The sequence below is a fragment of the Canis lupus genome, unplaced genomic scaffold (genome assembly GCF_011100685.1).
Source record: "Canis lupus familiaris isolate Mischka breed German Shepherd unplaced genomic scaffold, alternate assembly UU_Cfam_GSD_1.0 chrUn_S1748H1944, whole genome shotgun sequence".
Lineage (NCBI taxonomy): Eukaryota > Metazoa > Chordata > Mammalia > Carnivora > Canidae > Canis > Canis lupus.
The window spans coordinates 108,879-123,499 of record NW_023330599.1 but is presented as its reverse complement, the minus strand read 5'-3'; the positions used below and the strand labels follow the sequence as shown (position 1 = coordinate 123,499).

General features: G+C 36.9%; 1 pseudogene; it reads right to left on the bottom strand.

Annotated features, from left to right (window-relative positions):
* The window catches only part of LOC119878580, a 33,303-nt pseudogene extending 19,114 nt beyond the window's left edge, over positions 1 to 14,189 (bottom strand).
* Positions 14,190 to 14,621: the final 432 nt, after the last annotated feature.

Here is a 14,621-nt window from a genome sequence, read left to right as displayed (position 1 = left end):
GTTCAACGTGCAGCATCTAGTAATAATGGCATACCTTTTCTTTCTGTTTTCTGTGCAGGGACAGAAGATGTGGGTGTAGGCAGTTTTGATAAAGTAGATGCTCCATTAGCATCAAATGATTTCTTTGGCTGGTGATCAGACTGTAGCGTAAATGGACTAGAAGGAAGAGTGCTTGGGGTAGCAGTTGGATGAAACCACTGGTTTGATGGGGTGCTGGTACTGGCGTAGAACTACTGTGAGTCTCTGCTCTTGGGCAGTCTGTAGCTCTGTCATTGGTGTCTGCTTGTTTGAGACCAAAATATTCTGTGGGAGCAAAACTACTGGCATCACTGGAATGCTTGTCTTCCACTTTAGTTCACAGTTCGAAAAAAGAGATGTTGGAATGACAGAAGGGGGAAGAAAAAAGATTACGTTAGAATCCTGTCTATAACATCAGCTAATTTAGCAACATACTTATATCTTGTTATAAAACTGCAAGCCCAGTTAGTATCTGCAGTTTTACCACCAGCAAATACTGAAAGAGGATATTTAGCCTCAACTCTAAGTAATCTATAGTCAGATTTCAAATGAGCTATGAGCTTTTGGGGATTCTTTAGAACCACACCACAATTCAAACAAAACACTGGAAAAAAAAAAAAAAAAACAAACAGTCCATATATGGAGTTTTAACGTTTCACTCAAATGAAAAAATTTTAAAGTATTTTAAAATATAAAAAAGCAAATGGTCCATTCTTTAAAATATGGGCCATTGGTTCTAATAATTGAATTATCCACAGTGTTCAACTGCAAAGGAATATTAGCTTTATTAGCCTGATTGTTCTGATACTGAAGTAGCTAATTAGTGGTCTCTAAAGTAGTTTGTGCTAGGGCTTTAAATGGGACGGCTTGAATTTATGATGAACTGTGCAATCAGTAATTAAATCAGTTCATATTTTTGAAAATGTTAACAATACAAGTAGTAATAAGCTCAAGTTATAGATAATGCTATCTGAAAACAGAGAAGGCCTACATCCAGCAGCATAGTCAGAAAAATCTACTTGCTATTACCAGTTATATTAAAAACATCCTCTTCCAATTTGGTCACAAAACATTTAAAACCCTCAGAAATACTTCTGCTTCCACAAACAAAAATAAGGAAAATTCCAATCTTGATAAATTTATCAAAAAATCTCTAACCAAAATTATAAGATCTAACTCAATAACTGAAACTTAAAAACAACTTTCAAGTAGAGAAATATCTTAAGATTCAAGCACATATGTAATAATAATATTACCAAAAGATGCCCTCCCCATTGAGTATTTTAGGTTTTTTTTTCCCAATTCATGGTTCCTCTGAATCTAGAAACCAAGACAGCACAAAAGAAGGAAGTATGCTTAAACTACAAGTCAGTTTCCAAACCTTCAGCGTACAACTCCTACATGTTATACTAAACAGAATGTACTGGCTACTGCCAAAAAGCTTTAGTTATATCAAAACACAAAGTCTTTGACTTAATAAATGAAATTCAGTGTTGTAAGTTACACATATATTAACCTTAACAGAAAAAGGTGGAACAGATTGAGCTAATCACAGCAAAATACAAACATCTGTTTGCATGATATTAACTCATCAGTAAACTATCCATTTGCATGCACAAGGAACTTAAAATTTTATTCTACAATTTCTTCCTGAAAAGAATACTGCTACAAAACAGAAACGTTTAGGAATAAAACAGAAATAAATACCATACCCAATTCCCACCAATCCTGTCACTTGATTACCAATAAACTTTTATTTCCTGGACACCAGAAAAAAATCTCACTTCTGTAAGACTAGAGTCAAAGAGTATCAAGCAAATGTATTCAGATGAAAATTAAAGTTGATACTATCTTCAGACACTTGTAAGCTTTACAGTGGCAGCAGCATTATAGGAACTAAGGAAGCTGTAGCTACAACAGCTTCTATGATTCACAACTCTAGACGAAACAGTTAACATGGTGACTTTACTTGCACACCGCCTCCACAACAAAGACATTTGGCAAATGTAAGGAGACATTCTTGGTTATCACAAACTTTGGAAGAGAGGAGGTGTGGCTACTTGGCATCTAGCATGTAGAGGCCAGGTACAGTACTCTATGTCCTAAGACACAGGACAGCAACCCACAACAAAGAATCACCTAACCCAAAATGTTATTGGTGCTACAGTTGAGAAACACCAAGTTAAGGTTTCTCTAAGTATAGAGCAATAATTCTGTAAGGCACAGATTAAAGACAATGAAAATAATCTAGTAGCAGTAAAACCAAATAAAAATTTTATCCATAAAGTTTTCAAGGTCAAGTTCTAGATAACATTATTTGCTGTAGTACATAAAATAAATTGATTTTCTACCTTTTCTCTCCTTTCATATAAAATCTTTCAATCTGCCCACCCCCACCAACCACGCATACCTTGTATTGGCAGTTCAAACTGCAAAGCTTTAGGTCTTTACCCCAACATGAACACCAATGTGCTGGACACATGGGAAAATTCTGCCAATACTTTTTGGACAGAAAAGTTAAGCACTTAAATGACTCAATGACTTCATTACTACCACACTTAGGTATAACTCAGTTGACCAATTAAGGAAAAATAAAAAGAAAATATAGCTAAGGTTTTTTTTTTTTTTCTAATTATCACTTAAAACTGAAAAAGTGAGACACATGACTGTACTTCAACACACACAGAGACCTACTGACTCCTCATTTGCACTTTTAGGAATGTGACTAAGGAAGTAATGGGCAAAGATAGACATCACAGCACTGCTGACAGTAGGAAAAGGATAAAACCACCCAAGTATCCACAGATGATTACCTATAAATGAGGGCACATCAAAAAAAAAAAAAAAAAAAAAAAAGGAAAACCATGTAATTTTAACACACAGGGATTTCTAAACTGACACAGAAATATTTCCTCAAAATATTAATGAACAAAAAAAGGTTAAAAATAGTAACATATAATGCCATTATGTAAAACACACACATATGTAGTTTTAATACACATTTATATACACGCAGAAAAAAGTGTATGTCCCCAAATGTTCTTGGCTCATGAAATTAAAAAAATCCCCTTTTATTTTTTAGTAACAAACATGCTTCACTTTTGAAATTACAAAGAAAAAAGAGAAGGAACTCCTTCATTTGTGAAAGAAAAAGATGCACACAATTTAAAAACACAATTCTGATTTTATTTCCTTAAAGATGGTTTATTAGAAAGACAAAAAAACACTACTTTCACTTTCATCAATACTTCCATCAGATCTTTATTTACTTCCATTTACTTCAAGAGAGGAGAAGAGACTTAAAATGATAGGGTATTTTGGAAAGAATAAAGCTGACGCACTAGGCTATTTTTTTCCCTCTCTGGGAACTATCACCCACTAAGTGAGAGGCCTGGCCCAAAATCTTAAAAAAAAAAAAAAAAAAAAGTGACTATTTTTTTTACAACCATTTGCCACTCCTCCACCATATCTTCTCAATATCCTTCTGCAGTTTGTTCAGACAGAACTACTACAAGCTGGGTGCGGTTTTTTTTTTTTTTTTTTTTAAACCTGGAGAGGAAAACCTTTACCTTATTTCTGATTGTTTGCAAGAAGTAACAGTTATTCAAGATATTAAGTAAAATGGAACCAGGACCCAAGTCTTCTGTCTCAAAAATAGTTTTAATTTCCTTACTTCAGTACACTAAATCATTGTTTTGTAAGAATTAAATACAATTTCACTAGTACAAAAAAATTAAATGTTCAAAGGAACATATCTTAAAAATTCAGTGAAGAATTATGTTACTTTACTATCTGCTTCATCTTAAAACTTTTCCCATCAAAAAAGCAGTACTGTCTTGCTAAGACCAAATACAACCTTCTATGTAAGTTACAGGAAGAAGATGTCCAAGAATTCCCTGAACACATCTTAAAAATTCTTCCAAATTTCAAAATCTAATAAAAAGCCTAAGAAGTCTATGGTGGCATTTAAATTCTATTCTGGGCAAAAGGAAGCCACTGGGAATAGAGGACCTTTACTAAAAGCTTCAAATTCAAATTTAATTTGAATTAAGAAATAAATGCATATTACTCATATTGTCCCACTTAGACAAAATGTGACCTCAAAAACCTTTAAGGTATGCTCACAGTATAGAGATGCTATTCACATCTATGATGATGTAATCAGTTCCCAGATAAAAGGTAAAAAAGTTTCTCACTGATAAACACAAAACACCAAGAGACACTTTAATGTTACCATCTGTGTGTGGCTACAATTCAATTGTTAGATTCAAACATTCAATGAGTTTTGGAAGAAGTTTCACTGTCCAGTTTAACAGGACACAATTCAGCAAAGGGGGGGAAAAAAAACCCAAACAACTCCTGTTTTAAGAGTCAATCCACAATATGAGATTTTGTTTTCCACCAATTCAACTGCATCATAGCCAGTATGAGTAGTGAAGAATAACATACGTGTACTAATCCTCCATGAACTCTTTTCCTTTTCAGGAAACAAAATGGTGGAGGTTAGGAAGACAGATCTAACATAAAGAAACTATACATTTACATTATTTTAGTTTACATATGTAAACAGCTATGCATATGGATATAAACATACAAACTATAGGAGTGAATTAAACATCATGTTGTTTCAAAGAAAAAAAATTAATACTTACTTCCACTGGCAAACCCACTAGTGGCTGTTGCTTGCATCACCTCCCTTCTGTAATCCCTATCTTTTGGGAAGCTGTTAACTGCCATCTTGTTTGCTTCTTTTTGTCTCTGTTCTCTAAAAATAAAACATAGATAAACTCATAAAAATTACATCAGGTACAATGAGTTTACATATGACACTTCTGACCAAATGCTCAACAGAATGTTATATGGAAAATAAAAGAACTGAACATAGCCATAATATCAACTGGTATGGGAGATGAAACATAGCTAACAGAACATTAATGTTTCTCAGTGATAGCATTATAGCAATTGTTTATAACACCATTAAACCCTACAACCAAAACTCCCCAATATTAATTCTACACATATGAAGGAAACATTAATATACTTTAAATTATGAAAATGTTCATTATAAATGATAATATAGGTTGATATAAAATCTTAAATATACTGATGGTTTACAAGGTCCTTGTGGACAGTGACTTATCCAAGTTTTTTCTTTCTTTCTTTTTTTTTTTTAAGCAAAGAGAAATTATAGAAAACATAATGGGCCAACTATTGCAATTGAAGGGGGGAATGAGGAGTTTCACTAAGAAACCTAAGCTGAGAAAGTTCTAAGATGTTAAGCTGTAGTCAAGAATAATAAGTATTTTTTAATGAGTAAGAGCAAATACCTTTCAAGCCACTCTTTTGGGAAACCATTGTGAAACTTCGGTTCGACAATTGTAGTAGTATTTTTTCCCAGAAGAGCTAATATGCTCAGACCAGTCATCTGCAGAATCATAAGGCTTAAAAATACATTTTTAAAAATTAGAAAATATTAATACTATTTAACCACTTATTATGAAACTTCAACAGTCAATGGTTTTCTTTTTTTTTTTTTTTTTAATTTATTTATGATAGTCACAGAGAGGAGAGAGAGAGAGAGAGAGAGAGAGAGGCAGAGACACAGGCAGAGGGAGAAGCAGGCTCCATGCACCGGGAGCCTGACGTGGGATTCGATCCCGGGTCTCCAGGATCGCGCCCTGGGCCAAAGGCAGGCGCTAAACCACTGCGCCACCCAGGGATCCCAGTCAATGGTTTTCAAAGCACATATAAGGGAAAAGACCATAAAAAAAATGTACCCTGATATAAAATGTAATTGTGTGTGTGTGTGTGTGTGTGTGTAGATATCTATCTATGTGTGTGTGTGTGTAGATATCTATCTATATCTCTTAGGAGACTTTAGTCTATGAAAACCTTCAAAAATAACAATGAAAAATCCGGTAAAATACGAAATTAAAACAGATTCATATACATTAGTTTATTAAGCACAGAATGAGAAATGCAAAATTAACATCTTGACTTTGGAAAAGCATTACCAAAGTTCCCCATTACATAATTTTAATTGCTGAAATCCTGTCACATGGGGGGGGGGGTGGAGATTAGAAAACCCATACTTAACTGATTTCATGACATGATGGCGTATCAATTTTAAACTCATGCACAATAATACTCATATATATTAGTAACCAAGAACAATTGGTCTGTATTCACTGTTACTTAGTGAAGAAAAAAAAAACCCACAGAATTTAAAAATAAAACTATAAACACAGAGCTAATTAAAAGCCATATATTTGCTTCACCTTCAAAATCCATGAGATTGGGCAAGCTAAACCTTGTCTCACATAATATATGAGGTCAGCAGCATCACTCATATCCCTGTAACAAAAACTAGCCTTTCAAAAACTCTCAGATACATTCTCTTTAGGTATTTTACAGGTATAGTAAAATTATAAAGAAATTAGAGAAATCTGAAAGGAGGGCCAATTTCCATGCTACTGATCTAAAAAGTGTAAAATTTAAAGAAGTGCACTGGCCCCAGGAATCTGGAAGAATCCCAAGTTACTTCTAGATGAATTTCTGGACTATTTCCTCAAAGGAGCTTTGAGATTAATGAAATGTTATACGTTGGTAGTCTACAATTCTGGTTCACCAGTGGACAGTGACACAATCTTAAAGCTTGAGGAAAAGAATGAACCTTCATGCCCTGCTGACTCAGCTTTAATTTTGCCAAGTAGGCAACAAGCCTAGAGATAGTCGTAAGAGTTATCCATACGCCATAAAACTAATTGGTGACAGAAAAAAGGATAAAAACTTAAGTTTCAGGATGCCCATTATTGCCACCAAATCAATACCAATTCTCAAAATGCTGCAATAATTTTAAGAGATGAAAAAATATTGCAGATTCTGTCACACTTATGCTCTTGGGATTATGCCTCAAAATAATGAAGCTATTGGCAATCAGCCCTGTGCCTCCAAACCTCTCATACAGAAAGTTAATTCTCAATCCTTCTAGTTTCCAAAGGTAGGCTACAACCAAGTTGCAGAAACCCAATCACAGAAGGCCAAGTTCTAAAAGCTTTTTCACCACTTACTACTCCCTGTACCTAAATTATTATACAAACTGAATACTTTTTTTAAAGATTTTATTTACTTATGAGAGAGAGAGAGAGAGAGAGAGGCAGAGACATAGGCAGAAGGAGAAGCAGGCTCCATGCAGGGAGCCAACGTGGAACTCGATCCCGGGTCTCCAGGATCAGGCCCTGGACTGAAAGTGGCGCTAAACCGCTGAGCCACCTGGGCTGCCCCAAACTGAATACTTCTATGCATGTATCTGGAAGATTTGGGTTGCTTGGAAGGTGGTTACATGAGATTGATTATGATAACTAGTCTGGTTGGAGAGGTAGATAAGATTTGAGACAGGTGGATGAGAGGACATCAGAGCAGGGCAGAGTGATCTACACCACTGCTCTTCAAAGCGATGGCTTTGTGAATTGTTACCTGTTCTGCAGGGGATAAGGAGCATGCATCAAAAAAAAAATTATATCAACATACTTTTTTCCTTGTCAAAGTCTCACTTTAAGAAAAAAGGGTATTTTTTTTTCCAGCTCAAGTAAATGGTATATTATTTAATGACAGTTAATTTACACCCAGGTTAACTCCAGGACAGTTAAAAGTTTACAGGCCAGAACCTTGAAGAATAGGAGTCTATGACACTGTGTGGATTCTGCCCACCAAATCTTAGCTCAGTATAACTTAATGTCTTACTTAACAAAATGTGTTTCAGCGTACAGCATTACAACAACATACTAATAACTCTAGTTTATCTTCTCCACCCCACTTCCATACTCAAAAAAAAAAAAAGGTTGTGGGGGGGAAACCTTTTAGTAATGGGAAATATTTAAATACTGTTGTGCAATAGGTGTTACAATGCTTTTCTTCATTGTGTATTTTCAACCTTATTGAAGTATGATTGACAAAACTGGAAGATATTTAGTGTATGCTGTGATGATTTGACACTGTGAAAGGATTCCACCCATCTGGTTCATTAACACATCATCACCTAACAGATTTTATGAAAACATTTAAGTCTTCATCTCAGCAAATTTCAATTACACAATATAGTGTTACCAGTTACCATCACCATATTAAACATTAGATCTTAAAGTTGTTAAATTTGATTAAAAAAAAAAAAAGAGTATCTAAAACCAAGAACTAGGGATCCCCTGGGTGGCTCAGCGGTTTAACACCTGCCTTCGGTCCAGGGCGTGATCTTACTTCTCCCTCTGCCTGTGTCTTTGCCCCTCCCCCCCGTGTGTCTCATGAATAAATAAATAAAATTAAAAAATTAAAAAAAAAAACCAACAAGCGAAGAACTAAACTTCAAAAAGGTCTGCAAACACTTCAAATTTGCTGGCTTAGGCTTGATATACTAAGGCAGGAGTTTTCCTTGTGTTGTCCAGGAACCCTTGAGGGACCCCAAAATCATTTCAAAAGATCAAAACTATTTTCATAATAACACTAATATGATGGTCTTTTTCTTCCTCATTCTACCACAAAAACAGTGGAGTTTTCCCAGATGCTGTAGAAAAGTATGTTATCATGGAAGATTGAATGCAGAGCACATCTGAAGTTTCCTCTTAAGAGAGGCATTAAAGAGATACTCAAGATCTATTTTTTTAATTTTATAATTATTTTTCATAAAAACATTACATAAGCTAACATTAAAGGGTTTACAATCAACTGATTTTAGAATTATTTTTCATAGTTATCAAGTTTTTTAAATAAAGATTTTGAGTTGGGGGACATGGCAGGCACTCTTAGGCAAGGGTGAGGAGCGGCGGGAGAAGCAGGCTCCCCACTGAATAGTATGACATTGAGCTCTATGCCAGGACCCTAGGATCCTGACCTGAGCCTACGGCAGATGTTTGATTGAGTCACCCAAGTGACTCATTTATCAAGCTTTAATTTTTAATATGGTAAATATTGGTAGAAGATAAACAACAGCTCTCAGTTTTCATGACTGTAGAGACAGAGGTCTTGAGACCAAAAGGGATGAAAAGGACTGCTCTGAAAGAATGTACTAAACAAATAAAGAGGCACCCATCTGCTCTCCTTCAATTCAAAATGTCTTTTAACCATGTTTTTCTCCTCTTAAAAAAGTGTATATCCCTTTCTGCACTCTCCCTTAAAATACAGAATCCTACTACTTCTTCCCCAAGTGAAAAGATGGAAAAAAAAATAGTTAATCCTAGAAATTAACTGATGAATTGTTAATAAGGAATGGTTCACTGAATAACATCTACAACATCAAGGAAAGGCATTTACTATAACAAAGAAATTCATGGGGCCTAAGAGTTTTCTGATAAATTTATATATTTTAAAAAATTAAGTAGAATATCTTCAGGCAAAGACTGGTTACAGAAAGTAGATCTTGAGAGCCTCAATTTGAAAAGCCCCAAAAAATGCAGAAGATATTTAAGGGATAACAAGTGGTGCTGGAATATAAATGCAAAGTCATCTGTGATTGAATTTAAAGAACTTCCCAGCAAATCAAAATTGGTAGATATGTAGAAGGGAAGATATCAATTAACTCTTTAAATGTGAATAATTTTTTTTTCTAAATGAAGCAATTCGGAGGCGTCTTAAAAATCACAAATATGCATAACTAATCTATAACAAGCTACATGTGATCTGTAAGTCTTATTATGATTTATATTAGGAAGGAAGAGACATTCAAAAAAGTTTTTCCTAAATAGTTTATCATAGGCTAGGTTCTATGTTAAATCACAATAAATGTTCATCACAGGACTTAGGGAACTACATGTGAGTATCTTAATCTAATACTGAAAAAATAAGGTTAACTTCTACTAGACCATCATCAACGTTTGATACATATAAATCATTCATACAACCAAATGTCTATGTAGATAACTAGATAATATTGTTACTGATTTTCAAAGTTGGATTTAAAGTCTGAAAACTTCAAAGAGAAAAAAGAACTATTTTTAAAAAAAAGTTATTCCATAACTTCTTAAACCTAGGTTAAAATAATGTCTTGACCTACGTTATTCATCTGTTATTTTATTCTTTCATTATGAAAATATTAGATAAAAACTAATTTTATGTTTTAAAATTTTTACTCAAAAACTTCCATTAAAAGTGATTTAAAGACAAAGTGAGTTTACAGTAACCTGCAGAAAGATTCAAAAGCTAACATCTCAGATAAGATTAAATTTGTAATTTATAAATAATTTAGGTGTTATGCTCACAGCACTGGGTGCATTATAATGAAAAAGACCATTACTCGGAGATTATATACCTATACTTGAAATTTATAGAAAGGGAAATCCTGATTCTGAAAACACGTAACACTTAATCCATTCAGGTAACAGTCTTCAGCTTCCACCCATAAAATGAAATCCCCTGACACCGTTTATGATTTGGGTCCATCAAGCTTACATGCCCATTATTTATTCTTTCTGATTTCACTACATTTAGCCCATGTCTTAGAAATCAAAACAAGCAGAATTAGTTTTCTCTGAATTATGATTTTTTAAAAAGCCAAAACAATGTCCAAGTGGCCTGCCACTGTAACTATCAGCAAAGAACTACCAAATTGAAATTGTAATGATAAATGGCACTTTAGAGTTTGTTACTTTGCAAATTAACAAGGCCACTTTCCACGAAATTAGATTCATTCTAAAATCCTGAATATATACTTTATTGGAAATAACTCATTACAAGTAGTTTGATGACAACAACTATTAAGGTTTACTAAGCTGCTGTCTCAGCCTCAACACCACCCCCTTCTCTACTGTGATGCTACTAGGACTGGGATACTGCAAATAATGCTGTTTAGTCAGCTAGCTTCCTGTTAGATTCTGCCCATAGGAGGCACTGGAATTCACACTGAGAGGCAGGACAAGGAGACACCTAGCAGCCACAGCTCCAGTTTCCAGTTCTCTGTTATCTGACCCAAGCCAGAACCAGCTTCATCACACCGCTTGCAGGTACTATATCACCAGTTCTGCAGGGCCCCTCCTTTAAGCCATTAGGTTCTAATAACTACATCCTCTTCCTACCATACTTCAGCTCTCAGGGTAAATATATATATACTGTATGTGTGTTACCTCAGTGTTCCTTTTTGGTTTCTCCACTCCTCAATAACAGGCAGTATGTGCTTAACCAATCCTGCATGTAAAATTTTCTGTGTTGTCAAATTTTCTGTGCTAAAATAACTAACATGTTTTGTTTTCCTACCTAGACTCTGTTACAGTATTTAAAATTATTCTAAATTTATCTTCATGAAAATGCTATCTATCATTTATGTTTTGAATTTCTTTGGAAATGTACTACCCACAATGTTTCAAGAAGGGGTAAGAAATAATCAGTCTCAAAGACCTTTCAAATCTGATTAAGGTAGGATGATCACCCAAATATCCAAGGCAAAATCTGTTGGATTCAACCTACACTTTTATAGCCTTCTAGTTGTTCTTTCCTTTCTGTATTTTCCACGCTACCATCTGATAGAATTTTTTAAATTCCAAGTACGAGGTTACTTCACCATTTATATTATTCAATAGCTCTAATTAATTAATGTTATTAATTCTTTCAAAGAACCAACTCCTGGTTTTGTTTGATCTGTTCCACAGTTCTTCTGGTCTCGATTTCGTTGAGTTCTGCTCGAATCTTTATTAACTCTCTTCTGCTGGGTGTAGGATCTATTTGCTGTTTTTTTTTTTTTTTTCTCTAGGTCCTTTAGGTGTAAGGTTAGCTTTTGTATTTGAGTTCTTTCCAGCTTTTGGATGGCTGCTAGTATTGTGATGTATTTCCCCCTCAGGACTGCTTTTGGTGTATCCCAAAGGTTTTAAATGGTAGTATATTCATTCTCATTAGTTTCCATGAATCTTTTTAATTTCTCCTTAATTTCCTGGTTGACCCTTTCATCTTTTAGCAGGATGGTCCTTAACCTCCACGTGTTTGAAGTCTTTCCAAACTTCTTGTTGTGATTTAGTTCTAATTTCAAGGCATCATGGTCTGAGAATATGCAGGGGACGATCCCAATCTTTGGGTATCGGCTCAGATCCAATTTGTGACCCAGTATGTGGTCTATTCTGGAGAAAGTTCCATGTGCACTTGAGAAGAATGTATTTTCAGTTGAGTTTGGATGTAAAGTTCTGTAGATATCTGTGAAATCCATCTGGTCCAGTGTATCATTTAAAGCTCTCGTTTCTTTGGAGATGTTGTGTTTAGGAAACTATCAAGTGTAGAAAGCGCTAGATTGAAGTCACAAAGTATAAGTGTATTATTATCTAAGTACGTCTTCACTTTGGTTATTAATTGATTGATATATTTGGCAGCCTCCACATTCGCGGCATATATATTGAGGATTGTTAAGTCCTCTTGTTGGATAGATCCTTTAATTATGATATAGTGTCCCTCTTCATCTCTCACTGCGGTCTTCGGGGTACGTTTTAGTTTATCGGATATAAGGATGGCTACCCCTGCTTTCTTTTGAGGACCATTCGAATGGTAAATGGTTCTCCAACCTTTTATTTTCAGGCTGTAGGTGTCCTTCTGTCTAAAATGAGTCTCTTGTAGACAGCAAATAGACGGGTCCTGCTTTTTTATCCAGTCTGAAACCCTGCGCCTTTTGATGGGGTCATTAAGCCCGTTCACGTTCAGAGTTACTATTGAAAGATATGAGTTTAGTGTCATCATGATACTTATTCAGTCCCTGTTTTTGTGGATTGTTCCAGTGGACTTCTTCTTAAAGGGGAATTTTGAGAGTCCCCCTTAAAATTTCTTGCAGAGCTGGTTTGGAGGTCACATATTCTTTCAGTTCCTGCCTGTCTTGTAAGCTCTTTCTTTCTCCTTCCATTCTGATTGAGATCCTTGCTGGATAAAGTATTCTCGGTTGCATGTGTTTCTCATTTAGGACCCTGACTATATCCTGCCAGCCCTTTCTGGCTTGCCAGGTCTCTGTGGAGAGGTCTGCAGTTACTCTAATACTCCTCCCCATAAAAGTCAGGGATTTCTTGTCTCTTGCTGCTTTAAGGATCTTCTCTTTATCTTTGGAATTTGCAAGCTTCACCATTAAATGTCGAGGTGTTGAACAGTTTTTATTCATTTCAGGGGGTGGAATCTCTCTATTTCCTGGATATGAATGCCTGTTTCCCTTCCCAGATTAGCAAAGTTTTCAGATATGATTTGTTCAAATACATATTCTGGGCCTCTGTCACATTTGGCGCCCTCTGGAACCCCAATGAAACGTAGGTTTTTCTTCCTCAGGCTGTCATTTATTTCCCTTAATCTATCCTCATGGTCCTTTACTTGTTTGTCTCTTTTTTCCTCATTTCCCTCTTTGCCATCAACTTGTCTTCTATGTCACTCACTCGTTCTTCTACCTTGTTAACCCTCATCATTAGAACTTCTAGTTTGGATTGTGTCTCATTCAATTGATTTTTAATTTCTGCCTGATTAGCTCTAAATTCTGCAGTCATGAAGTCTCTTGAGTCCTTTTTGCTTTTTTCTAGAGCCACCAGTAGCTTTATAATAATGCTTCTGAATTGGCTTTCTGACATTGAATTGTAATCCAGATTTTGTAACTCTATGGGAGAGAGGATGTTTCTGATTCTTTCTTTTGAGGTGAGGTTTTCCTTCTAGTCATTTTGCTCAGTGCAGAGTGCCCAAAAACATGTTGTATTGGGAAAAGGAGAAAAAGAGAGGAGAGAAAGACGGAAAGAAAAGAAAAAAGAAGAAAGAAAAAAGGAAGAAAAAGAGAAGAAAAAGAAAAAAAGAAAGGAAAAAAGGGGTGGGGGAAGCAAACAGAAATAAAAAATAACAACAACAACAACAACAACAAAACAAGGGGGAATATCGTCTGATTCTGTATCCTGCAAGTCCCTTGTCTTACCCTGGAACTTTCCAGTGCTGCTTGGTCAATAACTTGTTTTTCCCCTGTCCTTCTCGCTGGTCTTCTGGGGGAGGGTCTATTGTGCTGATTTTCAGTTGTTAGCACTTGGGGGAGCTGCTCAACCCCCTGCCTGGTGCAGGGCTCAGTGGGGGTTGTTTACCCCGTGAGGCCCCAGTGCGCAGGCGCCAGCGAGGGGCTCCCAGCGTGCACTGGGCTCGAGCGCGGTCCCCCGGACTGACGGCCAGCCGACCCTGCGGACAGACGGGCCACAAAGCATGTCGCCCTGCGCCTGCTGAACCGCGAGCGCCCGAGGATGTCAGCGCTGAGGAAGGTGCGAGCCGCGGGGGCCGAGCTGCCGGGGCGACCGGTCGCGGGCTGCGCGGCGGCCTCGTCCCTCGCGGCGCCTGGGTGCCTCGCCGGCGGTGCTTCCCGGACCCTGCACTCCCGGGGCGTGGGTGCCGCGCGGGCTGTGCCGGAGACGGGCGGGCTGGAGGAGCTGCGGGGCCTGAGGAGGGGGCGGCGTCCGGCTCCCGCGGGGCAGCGGCGAGGGCCCAGGGGCCCAGGCGGAAGCGGCTCGTGTTTAGGGCAGCGCCAGCGGCGGACAGACGGTCCCTGGACAGCTCGAGAGCCTCCGTCCACGTCGCACGAGGCAGCTAATGCCGGGTCTGTCCTCCGGATGCGGGGCACCGCCCCTGGGGGGACGCGCGCT